The 16835-nt window shown below is 41.3% G+C and overlaps 1 pseudogene; it reads left to right on the top strand.

Moving 5' to 3' along the window:
- The first annotated feature begins 4273 nt into the window (after positions 1-4273).
- LOC117712756 (tetratricopeptide repeat protein 4 pseudogene) lies at positions 4274-5290 on the top strand (annotated as a pseudogene).
- The last annotated feature ends 11545 nt before the right edge of the window (positions 5291-16835 follow it).

Genomic DNA, 16835 nt, shown 5'->3' with positions numbered 1-16835 from the left:
TTTCGAATGTAATATATTCAGTAACAGGCCTGCTAAATATAAAACTATGGGCTGATGTTGAAAACATATCTGGAATTTCTTTGATTATCATGTAGAGTGAAAAATTATAAAGGTTTTTCACTCTACAATCATTCCCTCTTCTCTTTCTTTCCTCCAGCTCCTTCCATGCCCCTTCCTCTCATGTTCCTCCACTGTCAAATTGATAGCTTCTTTGGTCTTGATTATTGTTACACACACACACACACACAAACACACACTCATGCATGCGCATATGCATGACTGCACACACATGCACACATATGCATGCATACAATCAGGAGCACATACATACTCTCACACACACATGCATGCAGACACACACACCCTCACACACAGTTACATATGTAAACACACGCTGCTGAGTCCATCTTTGTATATGACTTGGGGGCTAATTGCTTTGTATTGGATAACCAGTCAGAGCTCATCCCTGGGAGAGTTTAGTTTGCTCTCTCTTACCAGTCATTGGTTGCCTGTAGCTTTCCTTCTTCCATGTCATCAAGTCTCTTGATATTGTCATTGTCCAGGTCTTGTTTATAAAGTCAATTCTTAAGAAAGGCAGTCAAAAGAAGCAGACTTCCTGGTATTCTTAAAATGTAAAGGTATTAAATCAAGCCATGTCACTGTGAACAAATTTAAACAATTTTGAAGCAAAGTTCTAGTCTTATTTTGAATACGGTATTCAGATTGTTCCATAATGTAGTCCAAGTTTGCTGCTACGGAACATTAAAGTTTCTTCAGTTGGTTGCAATGAATGTGACATAGCAAGTGGATGTGCTTGATTACTTGTAGTTATTTCTATAAATAGCATATAGTAGGGTGAATTTACAAATATGATAATTTTTATGACTTTGTCCTTCTGAAAATTTGCTCCTAGATTATTATAACAAATTATCCCACCCCATCCTCACCAATACATTCATCCTTACCAATGTGTATGAACAATGCTATTTTAAAAATTGAAATGAGTTTGCCATATAGAGTTGGCTGGGTTGGAACTCACTGTGTAACCCAGGCTGGCCTTAATTTCTGATCTTTCTGTTTTAGGTGCCTGAGAGTTGGGATAATAGACCTGTGCCACTACCCCTGACAGAAATGATAGAAACATAAATTATTTGTAATTCTGAAACGGTGTTGTTTGCTTACTATGGTTATCTCCATATATTCTTGAGACCTTAATCAACAATCTCAAAATCAAACATCCCTGATCTGGAGCCCTGGCTGGCTAGGCTGAGTGGTCAGTGAGATCCAGGGACCCACTGGTCTCTGCCACATCTCTCGCCATCAAGGTGCTGCAGCTACAGATACATGCCAACATGGCTGGCTCTTACATGGCTCAACTCATGTTTGTGTAGTAGTCGTTTTACCAACAGATCTATCTTCCAAACCCCTGTAAAAAAGTCTTTGTTTATTGCCATCTTGACTATAATTGTTCCCCTGATTCCTTTTCCAGCATGTTTGTGGTTACTATATCAGAAATCTGCTGATTGTGGTATGTAAGTTTTGTATTCTGCTTTTTTTTTTTTTTTTTTTCCTGAAAGAGTTAAATTCTAAGAGTTTTCTGGTGGAGGCTTTAGGGTGTCCTATGAATAAAATCATATTATTTGCAAAATTTATATACTGTAAGTCCTTCATTTTCTATTTATGTCCTTTCATTTCTTTCTCTTGTTTTATGGTTCTAGCTAGAACTTCAAGTATTACATTGAATAAGAATAACCCTTGTTTTGTTCCTGGTTTTAATAGAAATACTTAGAATTTTTGATATTTACTGTCACATACGCTAGGTTGGTTATATAGAGCTTTTATTAAAATTTGGTTATTTTATTTATTTAATTTTCAAATGTTATCCCCCTTCCCAGTTTTCCCTCCACAAACCTCCTATCCTCTCTTTCCTCCCCTGCCTCTACGAGGGTGCTCCCCATCACCCCCACCCACTCCTGCCTCAGAGCTCTATCGCTCCCCTACCCTGGATCATCGAGCCTTCACAGGACCAAGGTGCTCCCCTCCCAGTGATGCCAGATAAGGCCATCCTCCGCTATATATCCAGCTGGAGCCATGGGGCCCTCCATGTGTACTCTTGTTGGTGGTTTAGTCCCTAGGAGCTTTGAGGGGTCTGGTTGATTGATATTGTTCTTCCTATGGGGTTGCAAACCCCTTCAGCTCCTTCAGTCCTTGCCCTAACTTCTCCATTGGGGTCCCGAGTTCAGTCCAAAGTTTGGCTGTGTACATCCATCCACATCTGTATTGGTCAGGCTCTGGCAAAGCCTCTCAGAGGACAGCCATACCAGGCTCCTGTCAGTAAGTGCTTCTTAGCATCAGCAATAGTGTCTGGGTTTGGTCTCTGCAGATGGGATGGATCCCCAGATGGGTCAGTCTCTGGATGGCCTTTCCTTCAGTTTCTGCTCTACTCTTTGTCCCTGCCTTTCCTTTGACAGGAGGAATTCTGGGTTAATATTTTTAAGGTGAGTGGGTAACCCCATTCCTCAACCTGGGGGCTGTGTCTATCCACTGAATATGATCTCTACAGGTTCTATCTCCCCTTTGTTGGTTATTTTGGCTAATGTCCTCCCTGTCTGGTCCTGGGATCTTCTTGGGTCCCTGGCATCTGGAACTTTCTAGTGGCTACCCCAGTTCCCCCTCCTGCACTGCTACATACCTCCTTTCAAATTCCTGAACCTCTGTACTTCTCCCTCATCTCCTTCCATATATGAACTGTCCCCCCTTTCCCCTTCCCTTTCTCTCTCCCTCCCAGATGCCTCTCTCCCTCTACTTCCCAGAGAGTATTTTCTTCTGAGTAGGACTGTAGCATCCACACTTCGGTGTGGTCTTTTTTTCTTGGGCTTCATAAGGTCTGTGAGTTGTATCGTGGGTATTCCAAGCTTCCTTTTGGCTAATATCCACTTATCAGTGAGTACATACCATGTGTGTTCTTTTGTGATTGGGTTACCTCACTCAGGATGATATTTTCTAGTTCCATCCATTTACCTAAGAATTTCATGAAGTCATTGTTTTTAATAGCTGAGTAGTACTCCATTGTGTAAATGTACCACATTTTCTGTATCCATTCCTCTGGTGAAGGACATCTGGGTTCTTTCCAGCTTCTGGCTATTATAAATAAGGCTTCTATGAACATAGTGGAGCATATGTCCTTGTTATATGTTGAAGCATCTTTTGGGTATATACTCAGGAGTGGTATAGCTAGATCCTCAGGTAGAACTATTTCCAATTTTCTGAGGAACTGCCAGACTGATTTCCAGAGTGGTTGCACCAGCCTGCAATCCCACCAACAATGGAGGAGTATTCCTCTTTCTCCACATCCTCTCCAGCATCTGCTGTCACCTGAGTTTTTGATCTTAGCCATTCTGACTGGTGTGAGGTGGAATCTCAGGGTTCTTTTGATTTTCATTTCCCTGATGACTAAGGATGTTGAACATTTCTTTAGGTGCTTCTTGGCCATTCAGTATTCCTCAGTTGAAAATTCTTTGTTTAGCTCATATCCCAGTTTTAAATAGGGTTATTTGATTCTCTGGAGTCTAACTTCTTGAGTTCTTTGTATGGATATTAGCCCTCTATGGGATGTAGGATTGGTAAAGATTGTTTCCCAATCTGTAGGTTGCCATTTTGTCCTGATGACAGTGTCCTTTTCCTTATAGAAAGTTTTCAATTTAATGAGATCCCATTTGTTGATAGTGGATCTTAGAGCCTGGCCATTGGTGTTCTGTTTAGGAATTTTTTCCCTGTGCCAATGTGTTCAAAGTTCTTCCCACTTTTTCTATTTAAACTCATTGTACCTGGTTTTATGTGGAGGTCCTTGATCCACTTGGACTTGGAGTCAAGCTTTCTCTGGGTGTTGCAGTTGTGTTTGGGGAGCCAGAGCTCTGGGTCCACTCTGGGCACAGGTGCAATCCAGAAGGAATATGTACCTCTATCTGGGTGGGGGTTCTTGCTTCCCTGGTTCCCATGGTCATCCCAGTTACTCCAGGTTTTGGGGCAGATGTTGTGGCCTCAACTGTGATCCTGGGTGTGTCAGATCTCCTGGCAGTCTCTGGGTGTTGTAGGAGTGGATGGGGAGCCAGATCCCCAGGTAGGCTCCAGACACAGATTCAAATATGTTAAAATATGTTCATTTTACACCCAGACCCTTTCAGGGCTGTTTATCCATTATGTGTTATATTGAATGTATTGATTTGCATATATTGAACCATCCCTGCATCTCTGGAATGAAGTCACCTTAATCATGGGGAATGACATTTTTGGTGTGTTTTTGAATCTGGTTTACAACTATTTTATTGGGAATTTTTGCAACTATGTTTATGAAGGAAATTCATCAGTAATTTTCCCCCACATGTTTATATTTGAATATTACTGCCTTTTCAAAGTGGGTCTACAATTTGATTGATAGGAACTATTTTTGCAAAGAGTGCTCCATTCTCAGAAGAGAGCCTCATTGCTGCCTACACCAATCCAGAAGAGCCTGACCCTACAGATGACACTTCCATGGACGCGTTCCTGGAAATGTTTCAGAGCCAGCCTTACCGTGGTGGCTTCCACAAAGACCAGTGGGAGGAGGAATTTTACAAGATCCCCCTATATATATATATATATAAAAAGCACCATCAGAAATTGATCCCAAGGAGTTTCCTGACTTGGCGTGCCTCCAGTTGATTATTTTAGATGATGAATGATCTCCAGAAGAGCAAGCCAAGACCTATAAAGATGAGGGCAACGACTACTTTAAAGTAAAAGACTACAAGAAAGTTGGGGTTTCATACAGTGAAAGAATGAAGAAGTGTATAGACCCTGATTTGAATGTCATCCTGTATGCGAACCAGGCAGCAGCACAGTACTATTTCAGAAAATTTTGTTCTGCCCTCAATGATGTGCTGGCTGCCAAGAAGCTAAAGGCCGGTCACCTGAAAGCCATCATAAGAGGTGCCCTGTACCATCTTGAACTGAAACACTTTACTGTGAACTGGTGTGATGAGGGGCTACAGCAAAGAGAAGAAACTTCTAGAAATGGGGGCAAAAAGACAAGCTAAAAAAGATGGAAGAAAGGGGTCTGAGGAAAGCAAAGTTGAAAGAGAAGAAGGAAGAAAGTCAGAATGAGGTTCTGCTCCAGGCCATCAAGGCTAGGAACATCAGGCTTGTCTCTGAATCAGTCAGACACATACTCACACAGAGTATACGCACACAGACACAGACAACACAGACTATAGCTGTTGCTCATAGATGCCCATCAGAACTAGGATGGTGAGACTGACCTCAGCAATAGCTTTTGTAGTACCTGGTGGTGCTATGAGAGAAGGTCTGGGAGAAAAGTCATCAGCAGTCTACCCAGCAGGAGCCCTCTTATGGTGGGACACTGACTTGCCAGACAAGATGTACCCACTATTATAATAGTGGCATGACAATTGCAGAGGAAGCCAGTTGCCCTCTGATTGGATTTGAGGCTCACTCCAAAGGAGATAATCCATGCCTGATACTGTGAACATAGTCAAAAGTTCACAGCTAGGGAGGTGGGGGTGCGTGGGTGGGTGGATAGTATTGCTAGGTTGCTAAATGGACACGGTGTCAAACTTGTTTCTAAATATTTATAAACAAGTGCTACTGACAACTTTGATCCAAGAAGTATTTATTTATTTACTTATTACAGTAAATGATGGTGAACGCAGAGACTCACAGTTGGTCAGGATGCTGAGAGCTAGTCACTACTGAGTCACTACTGACATTTATTTATGTCATCTCCACTAAGGCTAAGGAAACGTCATGGAAGAAGGGGGTAGAGATAATATAAGAACCGGCTGATGGGCAAGAAAAGCTATTCTAGGGAGGGAGGCTGTGTTGGAGAGGAGGCTACTTTCTGGACACGACACACAGTCACAGTCATGAGTCCAAAGCAGCTAGGGTTGCTTACAATAGGCCAGTGGCAGGCTGAGTCTGTCAGCGTTCAGTCAATGACAGAATAGAGGCTCACACCCTTCCTAAGGAACTTATTGTTGGCTGTTGTTGATGGCTGTTAGGAGAGAATCATTGTCTTCAGTGGTGCAGTCCTGGTTGTCTCTCTGTGCTCCAGTAGACAGCTACACGTCCATGTTCACACAGACTTCTCTGGCTACACTTAGAGAACAGCATAATAAACTGGAGCAAAGAGATGTGAAAATGAGAGGAGGACTGTAGGAAAGAGGACTAGTTAGTGACGGCAGGAGGGGACAAAGGGGGACGAGTGTGATTGGAATGAATTATATACCTGCATAAAATTGTCAAAGAATAAATTCAATTTTACAAAGGTAATTAGAAAGGTAACAGACACACAGACTCCAAATCAAAATACCAATGGTGACAACCTGAGCTATGTATCTGCTATAGCCTACACAATGGGAAATAAATTGGACTTACTATTTTAATATGCACAAAAAAATATGACCACATGGATATTCCTGAGACTTGATGCAGGTACTTGGTGTCAGAATAGAGGAATAGGAAAATGGACTTTCTATAAGAGAAACAATTAGGAAGATGGGTATGTGAGTGTATCTCACATACTGAGGATGGTACCACAGAGGGCAGAAGCAGAGGCAGTCAAGAGGTGGGCAAGGGACAAACCCACCTGATTTACTGGGAAACTTCTTACTCAGCCTTCTCTCAGTCCAAAGACATGGCTGTAGGCTATTGACACCAAGCCCAGGAGTTCTAGTTTCACTGAGGGTGAATCAGGTAAAATTTCTGGGAAATGCTATCTTTTAGTTTAGCAGTTCTCAACCCACAGGTCATAATCCCTTTGACAGACCTCTATATCCAAAAATATTTCCATTATGATTCATAATAGTAGCAAAATTTCACTTATAGTAGGAACGAACATAACCCTATGGCTGGGGGTCACCACAACATAAGGAACTGTATTGAAGTTCGCTGCATTAGGAAGGCTGAGAATCGTTGTTTTGGTGTTTTAAGAAGAGTTGTTCTGTTAGTGTAGGGATCACTGGATTAGCCTGGCAGCAGTGGGGATTCTAGGAGAACTTCCAGGCTGCCTGACAAGCCCTGAACACACAATGGAGAGAAGCATGCTACGAGAAGGACACAGACAAGCCAGGTAGAGAAAATTGTGGTTTTGGATTTTATATCAAATATCTATCACAGGAAAATAAATGATCCTAAATACAAGGACAAACAACTCCAACTTTATTACCTAGTGAGTATGGTGTGTCTCATCTTATTGAGTCCTTCAGTGTAAAAATGAGGGATGACCAGTGAGTCAGAGCTGGACAGTGATGACCAGTGAGTCAGAGCTGGACAGTGATGACCAGTCAGTCAGAGCTGGACAGTGATGACCAGTCAGTCAGAGCTGGACAGTGGGCTACGAGAGCCACTGTGTACTTAGCACCTGGGTGGGCAAGATGAGGAGGCTGAACTGGACCAGCACTGCTGGGTGAGGTACCCACATATGACCTTTCCACCTCAGCAGCCTCAGGGGAGTAAACGTCCCAGTGTCTGTAAGAACATGTCCTGAAAGAGTGTAAAGTGACCTGGCCTTAGAAGTCTCAAATGATTGTTTTTGACTGACTCTGCTGTTCTAAGCAGTCACAAAGCTTGCATGATTATAAAGCAGACGCAAAGCCTGCATCATTTAGTAGAAGTGTCAGAAGGCAATTTTCAAACTGCCACAGTGTTGGGCCATAAAGAGATGGTTTGGTCTCCCTGGTAGAGCACTGGGTTTGAGATAGCCGGGGACCCAACAGGACATTGCCTATCAGGGATGGCATATATCTCCCCATGCTCCCGGATTCCAGACTACTCCATGTGGTCCACATCTCTCCTTAACACAGAGTTGCCCCGCTTTTTATGAAAGAAAAGAAAGTGGGATGTCAAGCCTGACATGAGGTCTAATCTCCATTCAACCTGCACCCTTCAGTCATGTAGGACACAGGTGGAGGGTGTGATAAACAGGCCTTAGGCCCTAGAGAGATTTACATACTAATGAGGTACCTGAAGGCCAAAGGGTGGAGTCAATTAAGCATTCCTCCCCAGCCCCTCCCTCCTCTTTCCCTCCCTATTTAACTCAGGTCTGCCCTGGTTCGTTTTGTTTTGTTTTTTTTTTTTGGGGGGGGGGGGGGGGTGGGGGGGGTGGGGTGCATCCAGATCCATCCACCATGCGTCATGTCAATAAATCCGTTTTGGAAACCCAAGGACTTTCTCGTGTTTGGGGCCACAGCAGCTGGGCCTAACTTCTAGCTGGAGGAATCCAGAGCATTCCCAGCCAACTACACACAGTCTGACGTAAAGAACCGTGTGGTTCCCCAGACACTTTTACCTATACCACAGTATGTGGGAATAAGGAGAAAGGACAGCTAAAAGATCCAAACAGGCTCCACAGGTCTCAGAAGCCAGCACTGGGCTGAGGAGGACGGAGCCTGAGGTGGATCAGGACACATTACATTGCTGGTGTGATGGAGTTACAGGTAGCTGACTTCTCTGCCCTTCTTACCCTCTGCCGAATCTAACGAGTACAATAGTAAGCTACTTCACAGGTCGATGGGGATTTTTGTTAAGATGTCAGGCTTCTACTACAGCACCAGACATTGCCCCATTGAATACACTTAAGCAATTTTTGTTTACCACGCACTTCCACACACATTAGCTCATTTGTTTCTCACCGGACACATCTGTTGCAGCTGTTCAAATACCATCGTGTAACAGATGAAGGACTGTGGCCCTGAGAGGTCAGGTAACATTTTAAATGTCACACAGCTGGGGGCTGTGGATAGTGACAGTGAGAGTGGAGGCTTGGAAACTTGTTTGCCTACTGTCTCAGAGTCAGTCCTTCCTACGGCTGTACAGCTGCTTCCCAAATAGGAGCATGTTCCGAGACCACTCCTGTGCCCACCCACATCGTGGGACCAACATCCTGGCAAAGCCACTGTGTTGTTGGCATTTCTGCTGTTCTCCCAAGAGATGCCACTGAAGCTGCCTTCACCCTCGCCCACCATGGGCATGTCTGAAATGTATTAGCTGACGTGAACAACTGTGACAGCTGGTGTGTGCCTGCAGGCACCCAGCCGCCATGCTGGAGATAGAGAGACTGCTGCTTTTGTTCTGGAACAGAGGAGTGGGTATAACCTTTTCTCCATGGCTAAGAACAACACACAAGACGGACACATCAAAGTACAGCTATTCTCTAGAAACTGTGCAAGAGAATATACCAGGCCCAGCTGTGCCTGCTCAGGACAGCTGCTAGGAACTCTGAAGAAGGACAGGTCTGACTTTTTTGTGACCAACAAAGCTCTTCTCACTTTCTGGGAACTCCATCTCAGCCTGCCTCAATTTTCTGTTCTGGGTAGAGGGGTTCAAAATTGACAAGGAAATATTCAAACAGTGACATTCTTGCTTCCTGAACACTGACCAGTCTGAGAATAATCATCTACTGACCCATCAGACACCAAAAATGCCCAGAAAGGACTAGCGTGTTTGCTGTTCCTTATTAAAGGTCACCCCCCACACACACACACACACCAGGCTCTGAGGAATTTTTTTCCTGAATCCTGAAGAAGGAAGAGATCAAATTCCTGTCATAACACACTTCAGAAAGCAAGGGGCAGCCAGAAATTCCCATTCATCTGAGAGATCTTTGAAAATCCTGCCTTGGGTGGAGTGTCATTTGCTAACAATGACAACAGTGAAGTTGGCAGACAGCCCTGGGTGCAGCCAGAGGAATCCAAGCACACTGTCCCTTTGGGGTCTGTGTCTCAAGACTTCCAGGAAGTTCCTGACATCAGCAGGAACTCTGTCCTGGCTTGGGGGATCAACCCCCCACCCCCCAGGTTTCCTTTGTAACTATACCACAACAGAACTTTGTTGTAAAAAGAGCCCAGTGGGGTCTCTTCACCGTGCCATAGCTGATATGGAATCTGTGGGCAGAACCACTCACAGACTAGAGTTCTCCACAAGTTTACTTCTCTCTTGCCCAGTATCAAACGGAAGGGGTAGGAGCCTTGGCTGTAAAACCAAAACCAAATCCATCCCATTAACTGTGCTACATAGGTCTGCATCTGCAAATTTACTATTTTTATACATTTTAATCACCAAAATTAATAATATCCACAATACAACTTTAAAGGCTATTTCAAAGCATTTCTGCAATTAACAATGCATCATTTCCACAACAGTCCGTTTTCCTATGAAAATGCAGTTTCAACTCACTAAAACTGTAGCTGACACTACGGATGCACATTGTAGGCTAAAAAAGTATGGAGCTACTGCTCTGTGCTGTGGTGACGTCACCAACTGTGCTGAAAGCAAGGTGAAAGAACAAGCCACTCATCATTCCACATGCGAGTCACCCTCCACGGCTCTCAAGAACTCCAGTATCGTTCTGATTGCATCAGAAACATCAGCATGACATGGATGCACAGACTACCCAGGGGCGTGGGAAGGCAAATTCCACATATTAGAAAAAGAGAAAACAAACACACTGCAGGAGTATGCCTTCCCTTTCCTTCAAAACAGTGTTTCTCCAGAACCAGAAAGTCATTGCTGTAATTTAGCCATTTTAATTTGCCTATTAAATTAGCACAAAGGTTGTCCATGCATCTCTGTAGAGAAAGTGCTTACTGTGCAGCTGACACTGAGCTCAGTCTCTGGAATCACAGAGACCACTTCGCAAACTCCTCTGACATCCACACATGCACAAGTTAGGGCCCACAGAGACAAACACTAATGAGAACTTAAGGTTTTTCCATAAGACCCTGACTGCAAACATGGAATAATTAAATTCCATGTCTTTGGACTTGCCAGTCTTATACCTTCCACATCTTCTGTCTTTTATTTTCTTAGAACTTATCAGTCATAATTCTTATTATTCTTATCAGCATAGCTACTATGCTGCTCTTTAGAAACCAGTGTTTAAATAGGCAGGACCTGCTCTAGGCTGCCTTACTGTCTAAATCATACCTTTTAGCATTTGATTGTACTAGGTTTGAGCTGCCTTTCCAGTGATTGTCAGGAAGTTTCTTGAGAAGGGGTTACATTTAAATGATAGATGTCAAATGTCTGCAAATGCAGGCAACTCATGTTATATCACACACACACACACACACACACACACACTGGACAGTGCGGACTAGGTAAAGGATCCTTAATAGAATTATGATAGCCTCTTAAAAATACTTTTAAAACATCTTCAGTTCCTACATCATAAAACACACAGACTGCTGTTATTTCTTGCTATTAAGAAACAAAAACAAAAGCAAGTAATGTACTGTACCTCAAATTAAGTTGATTTAACAAAGAAATAAGTGTGAAAATTCAAGTCACTTTATTACTACGGTTAATATTTTACCCAAGGACCCTGTGTCCAGCTACGGATTTCCTTGTTTAGGATTATGAAGTGAACTGAAGGTCTCTGGGGCCCACTTTTGGAGTGTCTCTAGTGCAGAATTGTTGTGTAAAGTTACTTACGTAAGGTACAGTTGCCCTCTTTACTGCGTGGGCTCTGCAGCTGATGGATTCAGTCAAAAATACTTTAAAAAAAATTGTACCTGTTCTGAACATATACAAATTGTTTTCTTGTTACCTCCTAAACAACATTGCCTGACAACGATTTACAAACTCTTTACAACTATTTATACTGTGTTAGGTGTGCTTAGTAGCTTAAAGATGCATAAAGTAGCATGGATGGTGGGCATAGGGTGCATTCAAACACTGCCATTGTCAAAAAGGCATAATGTAGATGACATCTGTGGGAGTCCAAGGACCACCCCTGGTGGATATCAAGGAGATGTTTGTATTGGGGTTTTCCATCTATGGAGTAGTTGGAAAAGGATCTCAGGAGAGCTGGCCCTGCCCCTCACCTGGGCAAAATGGGGGAGCTGTCCAGATCCAGGGTTCCGAGTTGGCTCACCCAAACATCTACCTCATCTATGAACTGCTGGAGTGCATGAGGGGGCCAGTCCTGCAGATCCAAAGCTGCAGGATCTCCATGACACAGAGCAACAACAGGACATCTGAGAGGAGAGCCAGCGAGGATCCAGTATTGAAAGTGTAGTGGAGGCCAGATGCTCCAAACTAGACCAATGACTCATTGCAAGGAACATTTGCAAGCAAAAATGTTTGGGCAAAAGAGTATACTGTGTGACATACTGTGACACACTGAAGCTTCTATGGCAAGATTATTTTTCTTCTGGTGAGGAGGTTGTAAGGGTGGAGGGTGGATATGGAAAGATGGGGAGATTAGTAGGATTGGGGTACACAATGTGAAATTCACAAAGAATCAATACAAAGTTTTTTTAAAAAGAAATTATTGCAAGTAAAATACAGTACAGTATGTTTTTTTTCCTCATGTGAAATCCATCTTTTTGACAAACTTGGAGCATACTCGACTATTTTCCTGGATAAAATATTATAAATCATTCTTCATATTTTATCAATCTAAAAGCATTTTATCTATAAATCTTGAATGAGTTGGCAGTGGTCTCTGTGCTGTGATGGTTCTCATTGTCCTTTCCTACATTCTGACTTCTAGAATTCCTTTAACCGGGTCCAAACACAGTTCTCCAAAGGCTACATGCAGCTTGTTTCTCTTAGATCGTGAATACAAATCTCAACAAAATGCCCTATTATCAATAAATGCTTATTTTGTGTAATGCTTTATTAATTTATCCTGCAAATCTACTTTTAAAGACCTTTATTATATAATAGGTCCAATAATTTCCAGATTTTTGGAGACATCTGCACAGAATCATTACCAAATATTTTGATGAATCTAACAGAACTGTTAACTCTGGTCAAAAAATACACTGCAAGTGGGAGGAAACTTAGAATCTGCTAATTGTTTCCTAAAAGAATATTTTTGTAGATAACATATAGGTTAATAAATATGATTTCCTGGTTACTGTAACTCATTTTTCTCTTGTATCCTACTTTTGTCTAGATTTAATTTCAATCTTTTTCCTTCCCCCTTGGATTTTTGAGACCAGGTTTCTTTTGGCTGTCCTGGAACATAATTTTTAGACCAGGCTGGCCTCAGACTCACAATCAAATCTGGCTCCCAAGTGCTGGGCTTAAAGGTGTGCACCGCCATGCCTGGCCCTAATCTCAGTCTTTTAAATGCCATCCTAGGGTATTTGCCCCAGTGGAGAGTTGTAGATAGTTCTATTTTTGGTCCGGGAGGTGGTGTAGCATAGTAAATAACCCTGACTATAGAGCATTTCATTTGGGCCTGAATCCCAAATGGCTCCATGCTAGCTGTGTGACCTTGGCCAAGTCACTTCTTGATGTATTAGTTTCATCCTCCCTAAGATCTATGGGTAGTATCTATTTCACAGAGTTGTTGAGGGATTAGTAAGATAAAACAGGCAAAGTAGGTTAGCAGTTCTTGTTCCATTGTTTCAGAAATGTGCTTGGTGTGACTTCAGATATTAACACCTCGCCCTCTTTCGTGCATGCACTTTGGTGTTGACCATTGTCTTTGTCATTGTTAACATTAATCTTTGTATCTATTGTTGTGGGTGAAAAGTCTCACAAAACTCTGATCCTTTCTTTACAGGTGAGAATTTCTGGAGGATTGTTCTTTATATTCGATGTTCTATGCTTTCATTATTATTTGTATATCTTATTCTAGTGCTTATTTGCATATTTAAAATGCATTTATTGTATTTTTTTCTAGCATCCATGTGTGTTAGGAATGATGAGTTCCTCATGTGTAGTTTGAATACCCCCATAGGCTTGGATATACTTGTTTGCTTAGTTACGACCTCTCTACCTTAAATTGTTTGGAAGAATTAGGAGGTGTGCTATTGTTGAAGGAGGTGTGTCACTGGTATGGATCTGAGGTTTCAAAAGCTCATGCTAGGCCAGTTTTTTCTTTTCTTTTCTTTCTTTCTTTTTTTCTTTCTTTCTTTCTTTCTTTCTTTCTTCTTCTTCTTCTTCTTTTTTTTTTTTTTTTTTTTTTTTTTTTTTTTTTTTTTTTGCCTGTTGCCTGCAAATCAGGGCATAAAGCTCTCAGCTTCTTGATGCAGTGCCATGCCTGTCAACTTTCCACAATAATAATGGACTGACCCTCCCAAACTGTTAACAAGCCCCCACCTAAATGCTTTCTTTTATAAGAGTCACCTTGGTCATGGTGTCTCTTCAGAGCAGTAAGTTATTGATAGAGTACTCCCATTTTAGTTTAACCCAACACAGTGATAAGAAGTGTAACAGGGTTCTAAATTCTCAGAGTAGTAAAAACTGGTCTCTCAGAAGTGCTGTGATTAGCTGCTTTGGTACTTTATGTGCTGCCCTCAGGTGTTTACTTGTAATAAGGCGGCAGTGCCCTATGGATTGACCTCTGGGGATTAATGCATACCTTGTCAAGAAACTAGTTATGGTCCTGGATCTGTTGCTGGCTAACAGTACAGACAGAGAACTCTTGTGTTTCCGGAGCTTCAATAATTATTAGCTGTGAAATTAAGCTGTTATTTTTTGCCTATAGTTAGACAAGATTACTATAAGTATTACATGAATACATGCTAACAAATGGATTAATAAATTAATAAAAATGTCTTAACATACAAGTTTATGTTAGTGATAATAGCAATCTTAGAGTTAAAAACACTTATTACAGCATTTTAAAGTGTTAAGTTATAAGAAACATCATGGGTTTGATTTGGGGTTTGAGTAATTAAAAAAAAATCTGTATTATAATAAAGGTTTTCAATCCATGAAAGTACCTGGTAAGGACATTAAATAAAAAAATTCAAATCCTCTTGTGAAATGTCAACATATCATTTGTACTAAGAAGCAATTATGACTTTAACAGACTTCAGGGTTCATTTTAAATGGATATATCCTTTTTAGTTCAAACATATAATTGAGCCTGGAGTTATCATTGTTTTTTGTAGTCATTCATTTCCCAAACAATGGATACTGAAAGTTCAGTGACTACTTTTGTGAGAAAGCATAAATTTTTCTTTTTAATGAGAAAAGATGTTCTCATATTTGAAAAGATTAAGAACCAATCTATCCTATGATAGTAATAACCCACTATTGGGCTATTTGCCCCAAACTCTCACCTTTCAGTAAACATATTCTCTGTGCCAAAAAAACCCACTTTTAAAAGCCTCAGTGATGTTAATAAGCCAACCATGGGGTCTATTGCAGAGAATATGTTATTTACTAATGAATAATGTACTGTTGTTAAATACTTTACTTACCAGAGAATTAGAGATTGGTTCAAGATGGCAGACTGATTCTGTACATCTGATGCTTATTGTCTGCTGGAGTTCATAAAAGTACATATAGATAATGTAAATAATGAAATCTATCTTAAGAGAATTAAAAAATATGGAACAGTATAGTAATAAAAATACTTTTAAAACCAAATTTGAAAGATATTTCCAAAGAACAAATGTTGGGAAGCATAAAACTACAGGAAACAAAAGCCTAGTATATGGGTATAAATGAATGGTGGCAGACCTGAAGCCATGGTTCTCAACCTTGCAATCTCAACACTTAGTACAGTTCTTCATCTTGTGCTGACCCCAACCATAGGATTATTATTTCCATTGCTACTTCATAACTGTAATTTGCTACTATTACGAATCATAAAGTAAATATTTATGTTTTCACATGGTCTTAGGTGACTCCTGTGAAAGGGTTGTTCAACTCCTAAAGGGGCGTGACCCACAGATTAAGAACCACTGATCTGATGGATCCGTGCCTAGGATTAATGGTCACGATAGGTAGGTGTTACTTTGGGGCATGTCTCAGTTTGAAGAGTTAGGGAATTGCACACAGAAGAGCAAATCTGTCATCCTTCCCCATTCTCAGACTTAGGATGAGTAATAGGAAGCTAGGGAAGAAACTAAGTCATGCAATAGGATTGGAGAGGCAGGACAATGCCTAAGAAGCTACTGTTTCCCAATGGAGTCAGAGCATCCATTACTCACATCATCTTGTTTGTATCTCATCCCTGTTCCTAAGGTAGCCAGCAGTAAACTGAAAAAGATATAGTAATGACGGTCTAGAGATCACATAACTGATGAGCGTGAAACCAAGAATGTGAGACGTCTCACTCAACAAAGAAAAATCACTATATTTAAGAAGCAAATATAAGACATAAAGCCCAACTACAACAGTCTGGATGCTGTTATAGCTGCAGTATAGTCACATGTAGTAAGTCACATGTGTTGAAATATGCACTTGGTTTAGTGGATTTATTTTATGTTTAAATTGACAGTCTGACATAACAATGAATATCGCTGAAAATCACTGTAGAAGAAAGTTACTGTAAAGGAATTTATACATTACTTAGTGGTAAGTACCATGAGAAAAAAAATGGGGGAAGGGGAGTTAAGGAGGATAGATGACAGTCCCAAACATTGCAACTTTTATTTAGTAGCTGTTTCAAAAGAGAAGAGAGGAAACAGAAAGGATAGAAGTAACAAAAAAATAGTGAAATTTCCTAATGTATGCATGTACATACTTACACACACATGTGCATACACGTGCACATGTGCACATGCACACATGCAAACACACATATGCATACACATCACATATGTACACACATGTACACACATGCATACACAAGCATACAGATGCACACACAAATGCGCACACACACATGTACACACATGCATAAATGCACACATGTGAACACAAATGCACGCACATACACACACTTGCAAATACACACATGCACACATACACATACACGCACATGCACACATACACATACATATGCACGCACATGTATACATGTGCACATGTACCCACAAATGTGCACACAAACACTTGCAAACACACACATGCTCACATACACATGC

This window comes from Arvicanthis niloticus, chromosome 7 (genome assembly GCF_011762505.2).
Source record: "Arvicanthis niloticus isolate mArvNil1 chromosome 7, mArvNil1.pat.X, whole genome shotgun sequence".
NCBI lineage: Eukaryota > Metazoa > Chordata > Mammalia > Rodentia > Muridae > Arvicanthis > Arvicanthis niloticus.
The sequence above is the reverse complement of the archived record's forward strand: the minus strand, read 5'-3'. Positions and strand labels throughout refer to the sequence as shown.